At 43.1% G+C, this 24,403-nt stretch overlaps 1 protein-coding gene across 1 annotated transcript in view; it reads right to left on the reverse strand.

Annotated features, from left to right (window-relative positions):
• fibcd1b (fibrinogen C domain containing 1b) overlaps positions 1 to 24,403 on the reverse strand; it is a gene marked incomplete at both ends in the record, with an annotated part of 218,001 nt that overhangs the window by 41,125 nt on the left and 152,473 nt on the right. The window lies entirely within an intron of this gene.

The raw sequence follows: 24,403 nt of genomic DNA on the forward strand, positions 1-24,403 counted from the left end.
AAAAGTGGCAATCTTCAAACAACAAAGGAAGGCCTCGAAGCCCACCTGTCACAAACACACTCGGACAGTCGCCGACATGAACAAGACGTCACACTTCCACATGACATCTTTACATTCTCCAAAACATCAGCGAGACGTCAGCCCTCCCAAGTGGAGTGAAGTCGAAAGAACTGTACTGTCGGGCAAGAGCTGCATCCTCCCCTGGTCTCAACGGGGTAGCATACTAACTCTACAAGTACACGCCAGATGTCCTGCGTTTCCTAGGCTTCATAAACTGTACACTACGTTGTACAGAAAGTGACAAAAACAGCCACATCTACAAGCAGCACTTGTACAACACAGCACATTGCGACATATTGTGAGTAAGCAGATCTGCTATTTTTGAGGGTTGCCAGTCCTCCAATGCTGCCTTAAAGGTCCTTGGTGGAATACTATGTATTACTTTTCCTGATTGTTCGTATGTGGATGTATTTTCTTTTGTGCAGCAACATGTGCTACAAATATATGCTATAAATTAATTGGATTGGACACATTGAGTGTGAGGTTAGACAACAATGCTCGCTGGCCCGTCGGGTCCCTCCCGTATGTCAATGTTAATATCGGATAATGACATGCCGGAACTATTGGGGTGACAGGTTGAAAGTGGTTAACATTACAGAGACAACTATACAGTCAGACGATGGCACTGCATCACAAATGCATCTGACACAGTCACTCACTCAAACACCAAACACTGAGAAGTTCTGGATGTGAACCTCACTCTCAATCTGTACGACGCCCGATATAGCTGCAGACGTCAGGCCGCCGCCATGTCGCTTCCGGCCTCTTGACTCGCGTGTGACTAATATTACTCGTGCGGTGTCACCCACCTGGCAAAATATACAGGCTCCTCAGTATCAAAGACACGCACGCAGACATCTAATGAGATGCAAAGACGGAGAGGCAACAAGCCATCCTGTGTGATGTTATCTGAACCTCAGTCACCCCTAGCTCTGGGCTGGGAGAGATTCTAACACGAGAGAGAGAGAGAGAGAGAGAGAGAGAGAGAGGATGAAGGAAAGAAGGTGAAAGAGGATCTGTGGTGAGCACGTGATGTATCTGGATTACGGCGCTGTGTGCGTAAAGGAGTCAGGTGAGGCGATCCCCTCAATGAACCAGACAGAGAAGTTCCCTTTCAATCCCAATGTTGTATCACAGTTTTATTGATACCAAAGCACAGCTCAGTTCACAAGGCGACGTGAGTACAACGGCCCACGACAAAAATGGAGTCAGTTTGAAAGCCCTTCTCGAATCAACTTTACAATACGGTGAACACACCGACATTAGTCTCAGACATTGCAATATATTAGGTTCAAGTCCCTCCTCCGGATCCAAACAGACGGCCTCTGCTGGTGTTAGCCAATCAAAACATTGTATTCACCGGATCTGCCTGTGAAAGATAGGCGGGCCATCTGGCATGTAGCTGCATGTCTCATACTAACTATATACGGTTTATACCAATAGGAATAATTACACATCTATGCTATACAGATATATGAAGCATGCAGAACCTTATTTAACACCTGTGACTATAAAAATGAAATGTCAGAGGAATACATTTTAACTGTTCCTGAGTCACAGTAAACTTTACCAATTAAAAGATAAACCACATGTTAACTGAATCTTACTTCTAAGACTAACTCAAATAGGCTATATACTCACAAATAATGAGTAGCTCAATAATCCTACATTCAAATAACTTTATAGTTCAATCTTAAACAAACGGAATATGAAACTGAGTAATGAAATAAGCAGAAGGTATTATTAACAGTAACCTGATTAAGCACATTTACACTTTAGGTTAAAAAGGAGTGGCCTTACATGTAAGATAAGGCCGTCTTCACCCCCCTGGGGTGACAGGAACTAGCTGTAACAAACACTGTATGAAGTTCTGTTCTATGACTGTTATCTCAGGTCGCCTCATAAATAACTCTCATATCTTCTCGAGGAATCACTGTTGAGCAAATTAACTGAAATAGCAATAGTCTAGTAACAGCTGTCTTCTGGGCTCATTGAGTGACTAGCTGTCCTGGTGAACATTAAGCTGAAGTATTATGATGTGTACAATTATGACATGTATTAAGGCATATGCTATCGAAATATACATCACAGATTACCTCAAGTACTGCACTCATTATATCACATACATGATACATCACCAAGTCTCTCTCTGCCAAAAATCTACAATCTCACAACCCGCCACAATGCATACTGGGTTAAGTAGAGAGAGAGAGAGAGAGAGAGAGAGAGAGAGAGAGAGAGAGAGAGAGAGAGAGAGAGAGAGAGGAGAGGAGAGGTGCAGGAGGAGATGAAGGCAGCAAGGTGAGGAGAGGAGCAGAGCAGATAAATATTTAGGTAGAGAACTGGCAGGCCTTTTAGGCAGTGAGTCAGAGAGAAGGCTACATTAATATGCACAGGCTGCTCTCAGGTACAACCACGCAAACGAAATGAGCAGGCACACCGCAGCCCTGTCTGATTAAGGACCGACTGGCTGGAAACGTACTGAGCACATATACACATGTGCATGCACGCACACACGCACGCACATGCGTTTGTTCTCAGATGTAAGTAGAACAGATATCTTCGGTGAACAATGTATGTCGTTTTGTGTCTGTTTCTTTTTTAACCATACAAACGTCCATTCATTTTGTATGTGTGGGGACATTCAGCCCTCATTACAAGTAGTAGTGTATACACACATGCACACACACACTAATAATTTGTTTCACAATAGAAGCATGTACACAAATACAACTCAAATGCGTGCGTGGCATTGAGATGGACATCTCTTTTCTATTAAACTGCTGGCCAAGAAAGCAAACACGCAGGGATTCCAAAACATAAGGAATAACATTGTAGAATCCAAATGTTCATTTTAGCCATTCATCAATTGTTATTCCTGTCTGGTTTCACAGCTAGAGGGACGGAAGAGGAAGCGGGTGAAGCGAGTATTGAAGATGAACTAACATTTGAGGACACAACCACAGGCAGAGACTGGCTGAAAAACAAATAAACTAAACTAAAAAGAGCATAACAATAAATGTAATAAATTAGTGTGAAGTGCACCCACTCTGTAAATTCAGAACATGCCTCCAGACAGTGAAAAACAAGTACAGTATATGAGAAGTGGGGTTGGCTAAGACCAGCGATGTCATGTTTTACTTACAGTAATAAAAGTGTCTACAGAATACTGCAATGTAGAAATGAAGTAACATTTCAGTATTCAAAATGTACTTGAGAAAAAGTACAAAAGGTATTGGGCATCATAATATACTTAAAGAACCAAAAGTACGCATTGTGCAGAAGGTCCAAAATAGTTCGCATTGACGCATTGTGAGCTTCTAGATCGCCTAAATGGTCGAAATATATATATACAGTATATAGGGCTGAAGCGGTATGTTTTGTGATAATAATCTAAATCTGCAAAGTACTGTAACTATAGTAAGTAAAGCTGTCAAATCGTGTAGTGGAGTAGCGGTAAAAGTATTGAGGAAATACTGAAGAAAGTACGTGGCTAAGACCCAGCTGTCCTCTGTCACACGGCCGGCCCTCTGTGTGGGTCATTACCTGGCATCAGGGTCGGATGTACCGCATGATGCAGTGCATGCTTTAATCATGACTTGTCTCTTTGACCTGCCAGGTAGCTTGGCATGCTCATTAATGCTACATTAACCCCATGCCTTTCCCTAGCCGCAATCTGCAACACTAGATTTAAGCAATATGCCACGAGGTTATCGGGTATTTTACAATGGCTGGGGGCGTGGGCAGACCCGACGCGCAGCGGAGGGTCTTCTACCTCCCAGCCATTATAAAATACCCGGTAAACTGGGGCCTCGAGTGGCTTATTGCTTTTCTAAAACGGTTACAAACATATAGCAATATTAACCTAATAAAACTATTAAATTCACAAAAATAGCTACGCTTTGCGCCCACCAGAGCGAGCCATATCACGTCCTTGTTTTGCTTGCAAGTAGGCTATGTGACAGGATAATAGCGCTTGATGTCTTTACGGGGCCGCCTGGAGCCACACATTCACAGTCATATGAGCCGGGCGGTGCTTGCTTGAGGGTGTTGCAACTCTAGATTCAACCCTGAGTTGCAAATTGTGGCTAGCCATGTCTCTGCTTTTGATATCCTCGCCCCTGGGTCAAATTGGAATGTTTTATCTTACCAATGAATGTACTTTAAGTATTCAAAACGTCCCTAAGGAAGATTTACAGTAGCCTGCCTTCCTCTTTGCTCTACATTACCCTCATTTGGTATTCCCGTATCTATGAATATGCATGTTGGATCCACCAGAATTTGGGTAATCCAACAAGTGCCCAGAGAGAACGTCCGAACACACACGCTGAACACATTGAAAGGGAAACCTATCAAGCCGGTCACTTCCCCACTGATGGGACCCGTGCGCTCTTGGGAATGAAGTAGTGCTTGTTTTGTATCACTGCATACTTGCATACCGTAATATACGGACTATAAGCCGCTACTTTTTTCCCATGCACTGTTACATCTTTATTCACCAGCAGGCAGCTAGCAACCCACAACAGTCAGACCTGCATGATCTCTGTAGCTATAGAGAAGTGTCAGATTGCATTCATTGTTAATCTATAAACAATGCTCAGCTATACAGTAGGTACATAGTTTACTATTTGAAGTTCTCTCTCAACAAGAGAATCCCATTATACTTGGTGTAATGTGAAAACAATTATGACAAATTATTATTTCATATGGTGAAGTGTCATATTGCATTAATTGTTAATCTGCATGCTGCTCCCCCCCCCCCCCCCCTTTAATGTCTGATCATGTATACTTAGTGTAACATGAAAATAATTATGACACACCAAAAGAAGGAAAGACACTTGAAAAGTGTTGTCAGAAATGGCGGAGAATATATCGCCGTGTTTAGGGTTTGTTTTTCTTTCTTTGAACCCTGCGGCCTATACAACGGTGGGGCTAATCTATGGATTTTTACAGCTAACGGCCACTGGGGGACCTATGGCCTGCTATGGCCTCTATGCGGCTTAGCTTGTATATGTACACATTCGTTTTTTTCCCTACATTTAGCTGGTGCGACTTATATTCAGGTGTGCTTTATAGTCCGGAAATGAGGGTACTTCCTCACTGATCAATGCATTTAAATGCATGTATTTAGTGAGCTCTGATTTCCATCGGCATGGGGCATCACAGACCGTCTGAGTTGAGTGCCCTACGCCAACTATGATTATGTTCTGAAGATAATTGCAGCGCACAAAAAAACTTGGAGAGAGGGAAAAAAAGAAGAAAAAATAAACATGATTTTGGTCTGAGTGGGTCTTTAAATAAACAACATACTTTTAGTTTTCATACTTTAAGCATATTTTGCTGCTGATATGATATGATAGTACTTTGTCAGTTCACACTGCCAAGTATGCAGAACACATGTACACATATTTGACATAACACAAATAAGACAATTTACATACATAAAGACATGAAGACATGAAGACAAGAGCAATATCCACCGCCTAGATTACCACGTGGCTACTACAACTCCGGATTAAGCCTCAAAGTCAACCTCTTTAGTCTGACCTTATTATATCTCCTTCTTGATGGTAGCAACCTATATTCTCCATACAACACATGCTTAGTATTAGAGGTGATATTCCTTGCTAACCTTAGGATGCTGCCTGTTATCATACGTGGATGTTTAAAGTTTCTGAAGTGGTTGTCCAACAATCTTTGAACAAATGTTCAGTTGTTTACAGCAGTTGTGACTTTAGGGCTGCAGACAAACATCCATACTAGGTGGTACTTACAGTACTGATAAGAACACTCATAATAACAGAAGTGAAGAACAAAAGAAGAATCCGTCTACTAGCCCCTTAGACGGCGAAGGAAGTCGATTCTTTGCTTTCTTTTCTTACACACAATCTGATCTTTCCATGACAACAGATGGTCTATTACTACTCCTAGGTATTTGTACGAACATACGATTGTACTTTCACTACTTTCACAGTATTTCTACACTGCCTTATCGACACTTTTACTTAAGTAAAATTATAATAATAATTGTAACTCTGCTAGTGTACAAATGCAACCTAATGGAACCTCGAGGGTCCATTGGGTTGCGTTTGCACATTCTGAGAGTTACATTAACAGAGCATTTTACAGTGTCGGGTCAGGAGGGCACGGAGGAGGAAGTGCTCCGCAGCACATTTTCGTTCCCGAGCGCAGGATGTGACATCATCAAAGCGAGCCCGAGGGCAGCCTGATATAACCTCTGAGTTATTGTGAAGTCCTCCTAGTGACCCCGACGGGGTCGGCGCGCCGACTAGAGACATCCATCCCATCTGCATCCCCTCCAGCCATGTTTGCCGGTAATGAGGTTTCTAAGAGTTCATCTCTAATTATCCACCACGTATTGTTATACAATCCCACACACAGTCTCACACACACACACACACACACACACACACACACACACACACACACACACACACACACACACACACACACACACACACACACACACACACACACACACACACACACACACACACACACACACACACACACACACACACACACACACACACACACACACACACACACACACACACACTGTATATAGGATCCCACTGAGCAATTTTCGGCGTTTAGACGTCTAAATGACCGTCTAAAAACTGGGGTTAAAATAGTCTAAAAATGAAAGTTCTTTAGCAGTCTAGGCTTAGATTAGACGTTGAAACAACGTTGTTTCAACGTCTATATATAGACGGTCTACATTTAGACCTTGATTAGCCAGGCTAATCAAGGTCTAAATGTAGACAGTCTATATATAGACGTTGAAACAACGTTTTTTAGCCTAAACTTTCATTTTTAGACTATTTTTACCTCCGTTTTTAGACCATTTTTTTGCCATTTAGACGTCTATTAGACTACAAAAAATGCTCAGTGGGGACCTATACAGTGTCTGCAGTCTGCCCCGGCCCGACCCTCTAATATTATATTCAACAACAACATAATAACTTCCGTGGATGTGTCCTGGCCCATGAAATAGAAATGGGTTCAAGTAGAAAACAGATTGTCGTAGAAAGGAAAATGAAAACGACACAATATATATCTCTGCACAGCCGTCACTGGTCGTAGATGCATAGTGCAGGGTTGGATTTGATGGTGGGGAAGGGGGGGGGGGGGGGGGGAGGGTCCATGCCTCTTATGGCAAATGATGAACTGACCAAGTGTAATACATAATTTGTAGAGGACGTTCGAAGTGGATCGGTCTCTGAAAGACCACCAGAAACCCTCGTCCTCGCTATACTCCTGCCCGCCATATATGAGCACTCATCCTGGAAATAGCAGTGGAGCTGTGGAATAATGTCCTTAACTAGTGCTCTTATTACACTTGGTAAAGTTCACCATTGCATTATGTTGAGGACGAGGAACTACTGCTGAGTTCATGATAAATCCATGACTTCCTTCCTTGCGGTGTGTCGGTCTGCCATCGTGGCAGCGGTGTGTGGACTTCCAGGCCCATGAAAGTGGCTGTGGAGTGTGGAGGGCGCAGCGTCACCGGGAGAGACCCAGTGAGTCGGCAACTTTCCTACGGCGTTACACGAGAACGCACACTTTCGGAAAACACTATAATGTCGCTAGGTGGCGGTAACGGGCTGCCAAATAGACCATGCAGTCACCCACTTTACGTACAAGAAGAAGAGCCAGCTCCCCCTTCACACAACCCTATCAGGGTTTTGCTTCCAGAACACAACGTGGAACTATATATTATATCATATATGTGTGTGTGCACGCGTGCGTGCGTGCGAGTGTGTGTGTGTGTGTGTGTGTGTGTGTGTGTGTGTGCACGTGTGTGCCGCCTGCCAGCCAGCAGGAGAGACCATCTGAACAAACCTCGGCACAATTACTGCATCATGTCTGTGAGGAACATCAGGGGCGTCTTCTTCTTCTAGACTTATGTTTTATTCTGCGAGAGAAACGCACTCTTATACCGTAACAGACAAATACAATCTTAATGATGCTGCCTGCCTGCAGCCCAAAGCAGACAGAACATATTACGTTACATCTTTATTCACCAGCAGGCAGCTAGCAACAGTCAGACCTGCATGCTCTCTGTAGCTATAGAGAAGTGTCAGATTGCATTCATTGTTAATCTGCATGCTGCTGTTTTTCCCCCCATAACTTATGGTCATGTATAAACAATGTTCAGCTATACAGTAGGTACATAGTTTACTATTTGAAGTTCTCTCTCAACAAGAGAATCCCATTATACTTGGTGTAATGTGAAAACAATTATGACAAATTATTATTTCATATGGTGAAGTGTCATATTGCATTACTTGTTAACCCATTCTGACCGGGCACCCATTTTGGTGTCAGCATCATGTTATGCTTTAGCTATTTAAAAATAGCAGATCTACAAGCTCATATCGCGCCACCGAGTGGCGCGATACGAGCTTGTAGGTCTGCTATTTTTTGAAAAATCGAAGAACGACTGACATTTTTAGAATCTGATCTCGGGTCAGAATGGGTTCATCAGACCAGTGTGTGTCCGGCGGAAACCTCCGTATGAATCTGATCTCAGGTCAGAATGGGTTAATCTGCATGCTGCATTTTCCCCCCTTTTAACGTCTGATCATGTATAACCAATGCTCAGCTATTAGGTACAGAGGGTTACTATTTGATGTTCTCTATTAAGTAGAATCCAATTGTACTTAGTGTACACACCAAAAGAAATGTCAGAAATGGCGGAGAATATATCCTCGTGTTTAGTGTTTGTTTTTCTTTTTCTTTTTGTCAACTAAATCTATTCAGCCACCTCTCGATGAAATGTACAATTATGACTGGCACTCAATCAACATTCCTTCATGAGCACAGCCTTCTGCCCATTAATATGAATAAATAATCCATCTCCCATATTATCCTTAAAGTACCTCACGGTGCTTGAGCTTGAGTGAGTCCTTGGAACCAAAACAAAAGTAGAGATAGAGGTGTGGAAGAAGAACATGCCCGTAAGCTGGAAAGATTAAGAAGGCATATCGAATAAAAGTGACTCTGCATCTCAGAGTGGGATCAGACTGGTTCTACGTATCAAATATTACCGGCAAACAGTAGCAAATTGCAGCTATCTTACACTCCAGCAGCGTGCCGCGGCTCCAACTCTGTGCAGACGGTGTTATCTGCCAGGGCTAAGGCAGCAGCGATACAAACGATCATATAGGCTGTCCTGGCGGGAGGCAGATCGAGGAGTATAAGCATCAGAACTGATTGGCAAGGCCTCTGCTGACTGGCCGTACTGTACCGTGCCGTACCAGGCGTACCAGGCCGTACCAGGCCATACCAGGCCGTACCAGGCCGTACCAGGCCATGCCGGGCCCTTTGGCCGGCTGGCTGGCTGACACACCGAGCGTGGAGGAGGGCTCGCACTGCTGAATAATTGATCCGATATGAATGCGGGTATTGGAGGGCCTTTAACTGAAAACACTTACGCATCGTCTAAATAATAGATTGCAGGGGGATTGTAGTTTATATTTCTCTTTGTCAGGCGGGATATGGTATCATATCATATCTGAATGCTCTTGCCTGCTGGCAGCTTGCTGGGTTTTCTTTCGCAGCTCAATCAGTTGACTGACAGACAAGCTCTGGTTTTTTTCTTCTTCGGTTGCCCCCCAGAAGCTTGTGCTTTTGCATACACGTTTGGAGAAAAGAAACACACCTACATGTTGCAGCAGCCCACACACGTCCATGTCATTTATTTAACAAAGCTGACAGTTTAGGGTGAGAGATTTCAGGAAGCCTTCCTTCTCCGCCTGGAATCGCAGCTGATTTATAATTGGGACGCAGCATTGTTTCACCGTAAATGTGATATATTTTTCGGTACACCGTCCGGCAGGCAGCCTAGGAGAAGTCAGCAAGTGGTGTAAAGTAAAGTACATGTACCCTACTCTTCTACATCCTGACAGTTTTCTGAAAAAGCTATGTTTCTGTGTCAGTCGTTCTTCGATTTTTCAAAAATAGCAGACCTACAAGCTCGTAGATGAGCTTGTAGATCTGCTATTTTTCAATAGCTAAAGCACGACATAATGCTTGAAACACCATAAGGGGATCCCGCCCAAAATGGGTTAAGTACAGTACTTTGAGGTAGGTAGGTTTGAGTTTACTGGGGAATTTCCAATTTTCAATAATTTTACTTCTACCACTACATCTCAGAGACAAATTGTAATTTTTACTCTAACAACGTTGGCTATTTGAAAATAGCAGATTGCGATCAGGAGATAATTAATGTGAACTACACATGTTGCTCTCTCTCCCCCGCCGCATACTGTGTGCATGCGCACGCGCGCACACACACACACACACACACACACACACACACACACACACACACACACACACACACACACACACACACACACACACACACACACACACACACACACACACACAGTCATTGTATAGGCCCTATACTATATAGGCCATAAGAGAGGACACAGGTATCACAATGCACCGTTTGAGAGAGAGAGGATATCGTCGCTGTCGGACCCAAAACCTTGTATCTCCATGATTTCTCCATGATTTCCACTTTCTGTCAATCTCACAAAAGTAGCGAAAAAAGCTGATCTACAAGGTCACAAACTGTCGCGTCTTGCCATGATGAGTGACATTTCTTTGAAAGTGACATTGGACATCAAGGTCTCCGCTGACAGCAACAATACACTTCATAGCCTACAGAGTATACAGTATCAGCAATGGGAAGATGTCCTCGTCCTTAAAACCGTAACCGGAGAGCAGCGTTAAGTTATTAGAAACCTTCAAAGAAACGCCTGTTAAACGCACTGCGGAGGGAACGCCACTTTGTTCTTCTATAAACAAAGTAAAAGCATCAGGGACCAAAAAAACAAACAAACAAACAAACAAACAAACACATAAGCAATGCAAAGTACCACCCATGCACTGATGATATACTACTGTAGCTGCCATGGTGGCAGTAACATTATTACGGTATACTACTGTAGCTGCCATGGTGGCAGTAACATTATTACAGTATACTACTGTAGCTGCCATGGTGGTAGTAACATTATTACGGTATACTACTGTAGCTGCCATGGTGGCAGTAACATTATTACAGTATACTACTGTAGCTGCCATGGTGGTAGTAACATTATTACGGTATACTACTGTAGCTGCCATGGTGGCAGTAACATTATTACGGTATACTACTGTAGCTGCCATGGTGGCAGTAACATTATTACGGTATACTACTGTAGCTGCCATGGTGGCAGTAACATTATTACGGTATACTACTGTAGCTGCCATGGTGGCAGTAACATTATTACGGTATACTACTGTAGCTGCCATGGTGGCAGTAACATTATTACAGTATACTACTGTAGCTGCCATGGTGGCAGTAACATTATTACGGTATACTACTGTAGCTGCCATGGTGGCAGTAACATTATTACGGTATACTACTGTAGCTGCCAAGGTGGCAGTAACATTATTACGGTATACTACTGTAGCTGCCATGGTGGCAGTAACATTATTACGGTATAGTACTGTAGCTGCCATGGTGGCAGTAACATTATCACAGTATACTACTGTAGCTGCCATGGTGGCAGTAACATTATTACAGTATACTACTGTAGCTGCCATGGTGGCAGTAACATTATTATGGTATACTACTGTAGCTGCCAAGGTGGCAGTAACATTATTACGGTATACTACTGTAGCTGCCATGGTGGCAGTAACATTATTATGGTATACTACTGTAGATGCCATGGTGGCAGTAACATTATTACTCTTCAATGTGACCACCGTTTCTGACTGTACAGTAGGTGCGCTACCCGTTCAAAACATATCAAAAATAACGGTAGTGGGTCGCACACACCAAGACTTCAGTTCAAAATACTTATTGCATTTTTGAACAGGGACAAACGTTTCTTTCGCCTATCCAGCCTTCATCAGTGTGCTGATGAAGTTGGCAGTAACATCATGAAACCCCACAGTATACATGTTCAATAAAATGGTTTTCACAGGTTCTCTTTTCCACACGCAGCATCTTTACGATACTGTGGTGGCAGCTAGGGGATTAGATATGGTGATACCAGAATGCTGTAGGATTCTAAATCCCATCAGATGGTTCCTGGGCTACTAGGTATAGGTCAGAGGGATACACTCCACCTGCAAAACCCTGGGTGTTAATGTAACTCTGTATATACAAATGTAACCCAATAGACCCTTTCGGATTGTAGGGTTATGAATGGATAAACCGACACTGAGTACTTTTACTGTGTGCTGCTGTATGTGGAGTTGTGGACACCCTGACTGATCCTACCTGGTCAATCCAACATGAGGCCCTTTAAGCCTAAGGTTAAGCCCATGTTATGTATGATGTTCCTAAAAGCACATGAACCTAGTATGTATGCTAATGTTCCAAAAGGACATGCACAGAATGACTTTCAAAGTTTCACAGAATGACTTTCAGACAAAACAACGTGTATACTATACATGGGAGACCATAGGTGTTTCTATCGGGTTCCATTCATTTGCTCATCCACATCTTCCCTAACAGCATATATAGCAACTCTGATGGAATAAGTGATTGACGTCAGAATCAATAGTACATACTTTTCCTGCCAAAGGAAAATCATTTGAACTACAGCAGTCGTCTCCTCTATTGGTTGACCTTTCGTGAACCTACACAGGGTAAATAAAACAGCGTGTTGCAGCTTGTAACATGCCTATACATTTCCACAAAAAAATCTATTTAATTCAGTCTGACCAGAATGTAATGATCATCAGATATCAAAAGCAGACATTGTTTTTCTCTCCGTCCTCCCAGCAAACATAACCCTGAGGTTTCTGTCTCCCTGTGTTTAAGTACTATGTAATTAAATCTTGCTTATTTTGGCAGATACTACTAATTAATTGTGTATATTTGTGATCTGAAGAATAGTCAGTAGAATAGGAACGATGCTTCTACAGCCAAAAGTGGTAATTACTAATTAGCTCCCACATCATGCATTATTTGTTTACATCAGCACTGCTTGTTATTGATCCATTCCTTATATAAATAACTGCATAGCCTATGGGTTAAACCCCTACAGGCGTACAGAGCTGCACTGATCTCCAGCAACCCAGATTCGGCACACACACACACACACACACACACACACACACACACAGGGTTACATTTGTTCTACTGTTATGCCACCAACATATGGACCTGCCCTACCACCAGGCATCAAAAAGTACAACTCCCTATACCCTCCTTCAAACCCGCCATAGAAGAGCACCCGTCTGCAATTTGCAATGGTCTTCTAAGCTTGAGCCCTTCTAAGGTTGTATGTTATATATATTGTGTATGTTTTTACATGTCTTGGTGAATTGAATACATAGTAGTGCCACAATGGAAACATAAGTCTTCTGGGCTTTCTGTGGTATCCTTTTACCGGTAACACTTGTACTACTGTACTTTTTGAAAACTGTTAATAAAGTACTCAGTCAGTCAGTCAGTCAGTCAGTCAGTCAGTCAGTCGCTCACTCACTCACTCACTCACTCACTCACTCACTCACTCACTCACTCACTCACTCACTCACTCACTCACTCACTCACTCACTCACTCACTCACTCACTCACTCAGTGTGTGTATTGTGCATCTAAAGAAGAACTATTTAATAAATCATGTCAAAATGTGTCTCGAATGACTTGAAGTACTAGTTATCATATTATATTTTTTATTGTCTTCCTATAGTAGTTGAAGAGTGATTCCATGAAGGCGTTGTGTTGTGTGACGTTCTCCAGTCCATGGTGACAAGAAGACATTGGCAGTGATGAATGAAACATAAAGTGGGTACTAGCTAACCGCCACAGCGCTGAGCAGGAGCAGCACAACGACATGTTGACAGCTTGTTGGTGAGTTGTGCTGGCACCTGACGCCAGCAACTGACAGCTACCTTCTCTTGGCCGATGTCAGGCAGAGAAGCCTTATAGCCATGTTTCTTTTTTTGGAGTGCCATGATTTTGTTCCACACAAAAACATGATCACCATCATGTATTATTATCATAAAGGAGGAGAAAAAGTGTATAGTATTTGTTAAAATGACGTTTTTATGTGGACATGCCCACCAGTTCATTAAGTATGCATGGTTTGCCTGGTGGGTGGTGATGGGTGGTGAATTTTGGTGATACACCTGAACTGAAGCCGCACCCACAGCTGTTGTTGCATGATAAAGAGGGAGAGGTTAAGGGAGGGGGTGATATTGTGATGTCACTATATCACAGTTTTTTTCATTGGCACGTTTGACTGTCAAGGTTTCATCCTCCAGGGAGAAACCCTAAATAGATCGCCTCATAAACACATGAAAAACTGGGGAAAATACTAAAATCACGGCACTCCATCTTTAAATAACTCCTATTACTGTTATTTTATACTTTGTTGTATCATGACAGAGTTGTGAAAAAGTATCGAAAACATGTGATCTAGTGTTGTGTTGTGAGCTTGTACTGTAGATCGGATTGTTTTTTAAACTATTTTTGAGTGTTAACATTTCCGCCTATAGGCCTATGCCTAAAATAGGTTTGCCAGGTTGAAAGTGGTTAAGTTTGTCTGTAGATTTGATGAATATTTAACTACACTAAATCCTTACAAAAGGAACTTTCTTTTCTCTTCCATTTCCTGGAAAGTAAAGGGCTTTGGGCAGTACAAGAATGCTTCCACCTGACTGACAGCGGCATCTTGTTGGTGGCAGCGGATGACATTAAGTGACAGTCAGTCATGTTCAATGTACTGTAGTCTTCTTCGCCCAGAAGAAAAACAAAACAAAAAGCGAAGACAAAGTTTTCTGAGGACAGAATCAGAATATAATCACTTTTGTGACATTTTAAAAACACTGTGTGGGTAAAATGTGTTCTTGTGCAGGTTTGTGCATAAATACTGAATGAAGCAACTTCAAAACTGTGCACTGGGGTGCTCACAAAAGCCTGAGTAGATGAACTTTACCAAAAACAAAAAGACAACAGAGGATGGATGGTGAGGGACTTTGGGAACAACGGACCAGCTATTTATTCCCCCCAACAGGAACAAAGAGAGTTCAAGGGAGTCAGTGTATAGTGTATAGTGTATAGTGCATTCCTGAGAGTAAAGCTGTGAGCTTCCTGCATGGAAGCATGCAGCCTTTATCATCTCCACAACAGATTTAAATCTCACAAGGTGTTTGATCAGACCGTGCGCGCGCTTTATGGATTTATGTACAAAACAGTCAGATATTACATTTCATTACATCATTTATCAGCGGGCACAGTGGGTACCTATTGTACCCACTGTGGTACCCACTGCCATACAAGTGATTGAGTAAATAATATATACAATGAGCTGATAATGTACATGGGCATAAATGAGACAGACCGACAGACAGACAGACAGACAGACAGACAGACAGACAGACAGACAGACAGACAGACAGACAGACAGACAGACAGACAGACAGACAGACAGACAGACAGACAGACAGACAGACAGACAGACAGACAGACAGACATGTTCTATTGGCTATAACACATGCAGCCGATGGGCTGGGTTGGCCAATCAGGGCACATGACAATTAACCAACAAGTCCGGCACAATGGGGCCAGGTATAGGAAAGGAAAATGATAACTATCGTTTCATTCTGAGAAGATTTCTTTCAAACACTTTCTCAGCTCAAAATACAGTAAATCGTTTGAAATAGTCATTCATGCTTATTATAATAATTTTTACGCAACAAATTACTAATTTACTCAACGTTATCTTATTTGACCCTACTCGTGAGCTCTGATTTGATGGTATTATATTACCGTTAGTTTAACTCAATAAATCCTGAATCATTTAATCCTCTTCCTTCATCAGTCCAAATAATTTACCACTCCTTTCCCTATCGTTTTACTACATTCGTTCTAATTAAATGCAAGGTCTTTTGTGCTCAATCAACCATCCTAGTATTTGTATTTGAAGATTCTCATCTGTGTTTAAATAATGTTTTTCTTTTTTGTGTGTGTGTGTAAGCTAAAGACCAATGACCCAGAATGCTGTGGGCGGACACAGTGCTTTACATAAACGTTATTTTTAAACCAAACAAAGCACAGAAGCATCACGGATAAATGCCTTTATGGTCACAACGTGACGTCTAAGTATATACTGTAAGTGACTAACGCTCATCAAAGTCATGAAGATGCACTTGTCACTGAAACGTATTAAGACACTTTGTTTACTTAGCATATTTTAAATAGAAAGGCATGCATCTGTGCGTGATAATCCAGCGCTTTATTATTTTTGTGTAGGCTACTAATGTGTCCTGTGACGCAAGGGACATGCCGGGACTAAAACCCTTTAGACTGAGTGAACTGCTATGTGCGTGTTTGCGTGCGTGCGTGTTTGCGTGTGTGCATGCGTGTGTGTGTGTGTGAGAAAGAGAGAGAGGAAGAGAGAGTGCATGTTTGTTGCGTTGGACTTTGCCTTTACTTGCTAATGAGACAAAAAGAGCACGCACATCCACAAACCACTTTCTACCTGGCCTACCTATTTGGTGGCCTGTCTTTAGATAGGTGAACTTCAACAGAACTTCAACGATTTCAAATAATGAAGATTCTAAGTAATACAAAAATAAAAGCAACTACAAAATGTACAAGCTAGTGCGATCTGCATTAATTTTGTCCCACAACAAAGGGAATTGGCTCTCAAGGCGGGGTCCGGGTTCTCAGGGTTCCTTGAGGGGATTCCAAATGGACCCTTTACAGGTCTGTAACTCTGAAAGTGTACAGATGTACAGATTCTATAAGGGGCTTCTCCTTGAAATCTAAAAAAGTTTGAGAACCACTGATCTAGGGATTTCAGTGGTTAAAGACTTATAACAGTCCAACGAGCACAGATCGATGCTCTCCTCCCCCCCCGTCCAGTCACGACAACTCTCCTCCCTCCTGCTCTCCTCCTCACTGTAATTGGCACGCTGACGGCGCCGACCTTCGACCTGCTGGCTGTCAGAAGCCTGAGCCGACCCGGGGCCAGATTCCGTCAGACATGAGCGCACGGAGGGCTTCTACAGATGAGGCCATTCGGCTGCACGCTCCCATGAGAGGACGCATGGGTGTCAGTGGTCATCATGGTCAGTGGTCATGGGTGTCAGTGGTCACCATGCAGTGGTCAGGGGTCATGGTCAGTGGTCATGGGTGTCAGTGGTCATCATGCAGTGGTCAGTGGTCATGGGTGTCAGTGGTCATGGGTGTCAGTGGTCACCATGCAGTGGTCAGTGGTCATGGTCAGTGGTCATGGGTGTCAGTGGTCATGGGTGTCAGTGGTCACCATGCAGTGGTCAGTGGTCATGGTCAGTGGTCATGGGTGTCAGTGGTCATCATGCAGTGGTTTGTATACTTCGATGAGAAGTAGAGATGCCACCGAATAAACACACAAATACACAAATACTTTTCTGCGTTCAAAACTTTCTGTGAGCATTATGTACAAAGTACCAAAGTAAAACGACGAAAAAATCCTATAATAAAATTGGCTTAAAATTGGCTTAAGGGAGGGATGCAGGCGGTTGTGCTAACAGACGGACGGATCACGTTGACACACATCATGTCACCATGACTCAGACATAACCATCCAAGCAGTTAGAAAACAACTAGGCTCAAATATGGAGTATGCTGTCCAACGTCAACGTGACGTCACGGCATCAGGCACAAATAAATCAGTCAGCTCCATATATGGGCATGAAATGGACAAGGATGAACAGATACAGAGATCTCCATCACTGGGATCGGCGGTGCAACGTACCGTGTGTACAATACATGTGAACCTGAAGTCTTTAAAAATATATACCAGTACCACTATTTTGAAAACTGCGCATCTATGAGCACACAACGCGTAGTTTTTTAACAAAAGAACAATTGAGTTGGTAATGTAGGCCTATGTTTTGAAATAATGTAAATCTGCCAAGTAACTTGTACCTAAAGCTGTCTAATAATTGTAGTGGAGTAAAAAAAAAGGTGCACATTTTGCCTTTGACATGTGGTGGAGTAGAATGAAGTACTGGACAATGTACTTGTGGAGATATTCAGCATCATTCCACCACCGTGGCCTATTCGATTCCCTGGTCAGATCCGAGAGCAAAAGGAATGGGCAAGATGAACAACAACAAGATGCTTGTTCAGATCGCTCTATCGCGGTTGATTACCCTGTCCTTCCCACGCTTATTGGAGAAGACGTGGAGAAAATAAAGAAATAAGTGCATACGAATGAAAGGGAGAAACACGAGAGGTCCTCATCCTCGCAGGGGCTGAGGGTGTTCTTGGGTTTGCTCTCTCCTTTGTAGATACAGACCTCTCCGCCGTGCCAAGAATACTGAAACGTCTTTAACCCATTTTGAGCGGGAACCCCTTTTGGTGTTCATAAACATTATGTTATAATTTAGCTATTGAAAAATAGCAGATCTACAAGCTCATAGCGTGTGGCACGCTATGAGCTTGTAGGTCTGCTATTTTTGAAAAATCGTTAAAATGTGGCACAAATCATTGAATATATATTTCAGAGTGAACGTTTTAACCCAAATCTTTGATTCTGGGGAGGTCCCTGGAACAACATATTTTCAGATGGGTGTCGGTGGCCAATTACATAATTTTTTTGGGGTCCTTGACATGAAATATTGAGAACCACCGACACAGAAACATGAGGTTTTTCAGAAAACTGTCATGATGTAGAAGACATTTTTTAGAGGTCTAAAACAGGTCTAAATGGGTTAAGTGCGTTGGCAGAGTGGTGTGTGGTGGACGCGTGCTATGAATGAAGAAAGCAGCTCAGCTGTTTGTGAATGCTTTTATTTTTCTTCTGGGGATCTTTTTTTATAATGCGGTTTCCACCCGAAAGCAAAGATATAGGTGTGTGTGCGTGTGTGCGCGCGCGTTAAATCATGACCTGCATGTGTAAATGTACTTACATACTGTACAGTATGTAAGTGAAGCTTCCATATAAGTAAGCTTCCGTCACAGAAGGGGATGTCACGTTCGGTAGGCCAATCAGAGACACTTTGGCAATGTAAGGGTTTATTTCCTCATGCCAATAAAGCTCCTTTGAATTGGTCCCGGATTGACCACTATAAGACAAGTCACTAAGTCAGTTTGAGTGCAAGCGTGCCCTCCGCACTTCCCCCTTCCCTGTGATACAGGCCGCTCCAATGAACTGCAGTAAGCTTTTATATCTACAGGTACCCACACATCTCCATCTACTGCCTCCCCCTGGTCAACCGGGGCGCCTGATGGAGGGGAAAGGAACTGGCTGGAACAACGTGTTCCTTCCACGCACTACGTCCTACCGGGGGAAACTCCCTCCATGTCAGGTGATGAGAAGCGTCCTGCTCACTCCTCATGCATTGAAGGAAGCACGGGCTCAGTTCGGGGCTCTCCCCAGGTTGGCAGAGGGAGAGTGGCACCCAAGACTACAGCTTAGTCGGTTGGCACCGGGTGGAAAAAAAACGGGTTACAAAAATGTAGAAAAATAAATAAATAAAATCTAATAAATACAGGTTCAAATAAAAGACTTCTAATATTGCATGCAATCCAAAAGGATATGCAAGGAACTAACTGTATATAATGGAGATAATGTTTTTCTGCCACTGTAAAAACAAACCAACAAACAAACAAACAACAAACAAATAAATACATAAATAAACCAAGTACTGTAATAGTGTTTGGGTAGAAGAGGGGAGAGTGCCCACATTCGTTACGCTTCGGTGGATCCTTATCAAAAATGTATGACGTGTACTGTACTGTATCAATCACCCAATAAATAAATTACGAAGAGGCAGAGAGAGAGAGAGGGAGAGAGAGAGAGAGAGACAGAGACAGAGAGAGAGGGAGAGCTACAGCCACACTGACAGGCATGTAGACTGCAAATCCTACAGGATTACTGTTCACATGTGTGTACAGTACGTGCATGCGTGCGTGCGTGAGTGCGTGCGTGCATGCGCGGGCGTCATGTGTGTGTTTCAGTGGTTTCGGTCAAGCTCAGCGGACAGTGATAAGGAAAACCTTCGCTAGAGCGATTCTGTCAACATTTTGTTCTTCTGACAACCACAAGGGCCTCTATATATAATACGTGTATCCTTTCAAACCTGCCCTGACCTGGCCGGCTGACTGACTGACAAGCTTCTGGTCATCACAAATGAGTATCGTCACTGCCGGAGCGGAAACCAATTGTGTTGACCACATAATTGGAACAAACGCAGGAAAAAAAAAATGCAGGACTGCCTGCTACTCTTATTTCTTTTAAATCCCCCGTTCACAGGCTCACAGCTGCCTTTGATTGAGTTCTTTGTCTTTTTCTTCCTCTTCTGCACAGTATAATTGAATAAGTTATTTATTTATTTAACTTATTTTGTTTTATGCATCCTAATGTCGTTTTATAATTGCGTTTTCCATTGCTTGATGTTTTATGTAAAGCACAATGAATTGCCTCGTTGCCTCCAACAGCGTTGTTTAGTCACATGAAGCTCCTTTTCATTGGTTTGGTATAATAGCAGCCAGCCTATAATAACTAAAAACTTCAAACACATTCAATGTGTTTGAAGTGTGAAGTGTGTTTAAGCACACTTAGTTCAAACAAAACTCTTCAAACCAATAACCAATAATCTCTCTCTCTCTCTGTTTCTGGCACAACAGCGCCCCTACTGGTACTCATATACTGGTGCTCATGGCCACATAGGTAGGTAGGTATAGGTAAGTGGGTGAACGAACACATAGGTAGGTGAACACGGACATTGCTGTTCCTTGGAGTGGTTGCACCACTCAAAAATAAACATGGAATTGCCAAACATGGCTAATTTCACTGCATTTTCCATGTGAGGTTGTGTTTTTCGCCTTTTATTTTTGGAAAGTGTCTTTTTATGCACACGCGCGCACACACACACACACACACACACACACACACACACACACACACACACACACACACACACACACACACACACACACACACACACACACACACACACACACACACACACACACACACACACACACACACACACACACACACACCCAATTAATGTAAAAACACCTAAAAATGATACTGTACTTGAGTCTATTTACTTAGTTTCTTTCCCCCACCGAAGCTATAGGGTTTGTTTGGTCAAAGTGGGAGTGAAAGTTAGAGGCAAGAATCCTGGGAGGAAACACTATAAGCCATTTTGGGCGGGAACCCCTTTTGGTGTTAGCATCATGTTATGCTTTAGCTATTGAAAAATAGCAGATCTACAAGCTCATAGCACGCCACCGAGTGGCGCGCTACGAGCTTGTAGGTCTGCTATTTTTGAAAAATCGAAGAACCACTGACATAGAAACACATAGCTTTTTCAGAAAAATGTCAGGATGTAGAAGACATTTGTAGAATCGTCTAAAAGGGTTAAGAATAGAATCTTTGTAGGAGAAGGGTAGTAATAGCAAGAGAGAAATAGGTCTGGACCCAGCTAGCCGCGAATGACATTTCCTTTCCTTTCCCCCCCCCCCCCCCCCCCCCCCCCGAGGCCGCCGGCGAGCACCAATCCATTTTTCATTTTTACCCCGAGGGTAATCGATGACGGGGGCGACGAGACAACAGCACCTTCTGAATAAGGCACTCGGGGAAGGTTGAAAGTGGCCCCATCGCCTCATCCGGATGCAGCCCGCGCTCTGCTAAAGCCCTGAGCGTTCCACGTTCTCCTCCTCCTGTTCTCATGCATAGCGTAGGGCCGGGAGGATCTCTGGTCCAGCACTCTAAAACACAAACTCTTTCTGTTTGTAATGTAGACCCCCCCCCCACCCCCACCCACACTGTTGGCACCTCAGGTCAGGTGCCATTAATCCCCCATAAACGATGTATATACCTATGATACACTCTGGGCAAGTGCTCCCGTGCGTAGCAAAAAAAGCACCAACTGCAAGTTTCCAGTTTCCATAATATTTGTCACGTAAATGTTGCTGTAAATCTTATTCTTATTTGTCTACCTGTCTTTGTTTTTATAGATATTTTGGGGCATGCTGTTGCATGCCTGCCTTTACTGATAGTATACATGCCTGACACTAGTGCTGAGGCCGGGGACAGAGTGGCACGCAACACAGGCCGTCGCGGACTCGGGAATTGAACCCATAAATCGCTGTCAAAGCGGTATTCGCCTAACTGCTAGGCTCTCTGTCTGTCTGTCTGTCTACCATGTATAAGAGATACACAAAGGGCAGGATATCATGAATAAAACAAGCCTAGGCTATTGGAGGAGTCATTTCGAGTCTACGATAAGCCTATATGCACATTTATGCGAGTGTCTCTACAAGCGTCGTTTGATTCTATGGCGCCATACATGTAACATTATGGAGGATAAGTGGGAGAATCATTCACATACTTTATGTTTCGTGCATGACACCAAAGGCTCAAGAGTGCATTCTGGAGTGGCAGATTTATTCTAGCATACAGAGGTCAGTGGCGTTCGCTATGGCAATCTTCCGCAGTGGTATTGCTGACATACAGAGATAAGAGTTTGTGGAGATAGTCTCATGGGTAGAGCGGTGACAGTTTGTGGAGATAGTCTCATGGGTAGAGCGGTGACAGTTCATTTAAGCGCTGCTGCGTTCTTTTTCCTTCACCCGCACACTTCTTCTAGAGATAACATTACAGTTGGTTTGCTTTGTAGACCTGCAGTGTGAGCGCACACAACATCAGGTGGTTAAATTAAGACCCGAGGCCTTCAAAATATGCAGTTCTCACACTTTAATTTAAACAGCTTTACAAGCTCGCAGCTTGTGTATCAGCTTTGTGTATCATTTTTTAATAGCAAAACTGAATGCAAAAATCTAAAATGACTTGCACGGTTTTAACGTGTTAAACACTACTGTTTTATCCCTACGTCTTTATAAGATAGAAAATTACAGTTGGTTTAATTTGTAGACCAGTGTTTCTATGTAAACAGCGCACACAACATGCAGGTAGTAAAATATGCACATTAAATTACCTGTAGTAATAGCTCACTCTTTCTATCCTCCACAAAATCCACTTTCTCTCTCTCTCTCTTTAGTCTTTTCCCCCTGTACGTACTTCAAGTCGTTGCCTGTAAGCAATGCACCCTGTTGCCAGTGAAAGGCAATGCATCATCATTAGATATGTGGTCACACTGACAGACTGGTGTCATCGTCCGATATACAGCCACGGACAGCCAAGCATTCAAGCATGAAGCAGGAGCCACATAGATGAGTCAAAACATTAGACACACAGCTGGGTGTGATGTGACTACACACACCTGTTGCGTGTCTAGGTAATCGATGCACACACATGATATGTATAATAAATGAGACATCCTTACACAAGTAGTATGTTGAGAGAAATAATGTGCAAAGCAAAAGTCTACGGCTCAATACTATAATATAACTTAAGTAAGCATAGCCAGCACACAATGAATGTCCTTTTCATGTTCCCTGGAAATAACTAACATTGCCGTCTGTCCTAACGTTGAGCCTCTCACCACTAATGATAAATCATTTTCCAACAAGATCCTTAGTGATGTGTACGTGCCACATAATAGGCTTTTGACGACCTTTGCTGCATGTCTTCCTCTATCTCCCTCTTTCCTGTCTATCTTCACTTGATACCATCAATAAAGGCAGAAAAGCTAAAAGGTTCCTTGAGGGGATTCTGAATGGAGCCTTACAGGTCTATAACTCTGAGAGGGTAAACATTGAACCAAGTTGACTAAGGCTCTATTTGTTCACATTCAGACTTATATTAAAACGTTTGAGAACCACTGCTGTATAAGATCAGTCTCACAAATGCACCTCCAATGACACTGATGCGATGCATCCTTCCCAATGAGACAAAGCCAATGAATGCAACTGGTTAATTAATGTCTTGGTCCAGAAAAAGAAAAATCAGAATGAATGTGACCCACCCATCAGGGGTGCAGGCATTTCGTCCGACATACCAAGAGTCCAACAGTCATTAGTCCGACACCCTAACCCAAACACTAACCTACCTAACCCTAACCCAAACACTAACCTACCTAACCCTAACCCAAACACTAACCTACCTAACCTTAACCCAAACACTAACCTACCTAACCCTAACCTGCATGCGGACGCCACGGGTGATTTGTAACCGGCAGCACGGGTTATTTGAACCCGGCAATGCAGGTGGAGAGGGACGGTGTTGTCGGACTAATGACTGTCGCTGACAGGCGTAGTGCGATGGGTGGACCGAAAAAAAAAACAACAGATCTTCAAGTGGGCCTGATCCAGGAAATGTTTTGGAAACCGCTGGGATAAGACGGAACGTACAGTCGGAACGCACAATGCCTCTGTCTGGCTATATGGCAGTCTGCCAAC

This window comes from Protomyctophum parallelum (genome assembly GCF_964188405.1).
Source record: "Protomyctophum parallelum genome assembly, chromosome: 21".
In the NCBI taxonomy this organism is placed as follows: Eukaryota; Metazoa; Chordata; class Actinopteri; order Myctophiformes; family Myctophidae; genus Protomyctophum; species Protomyctophum parallelum.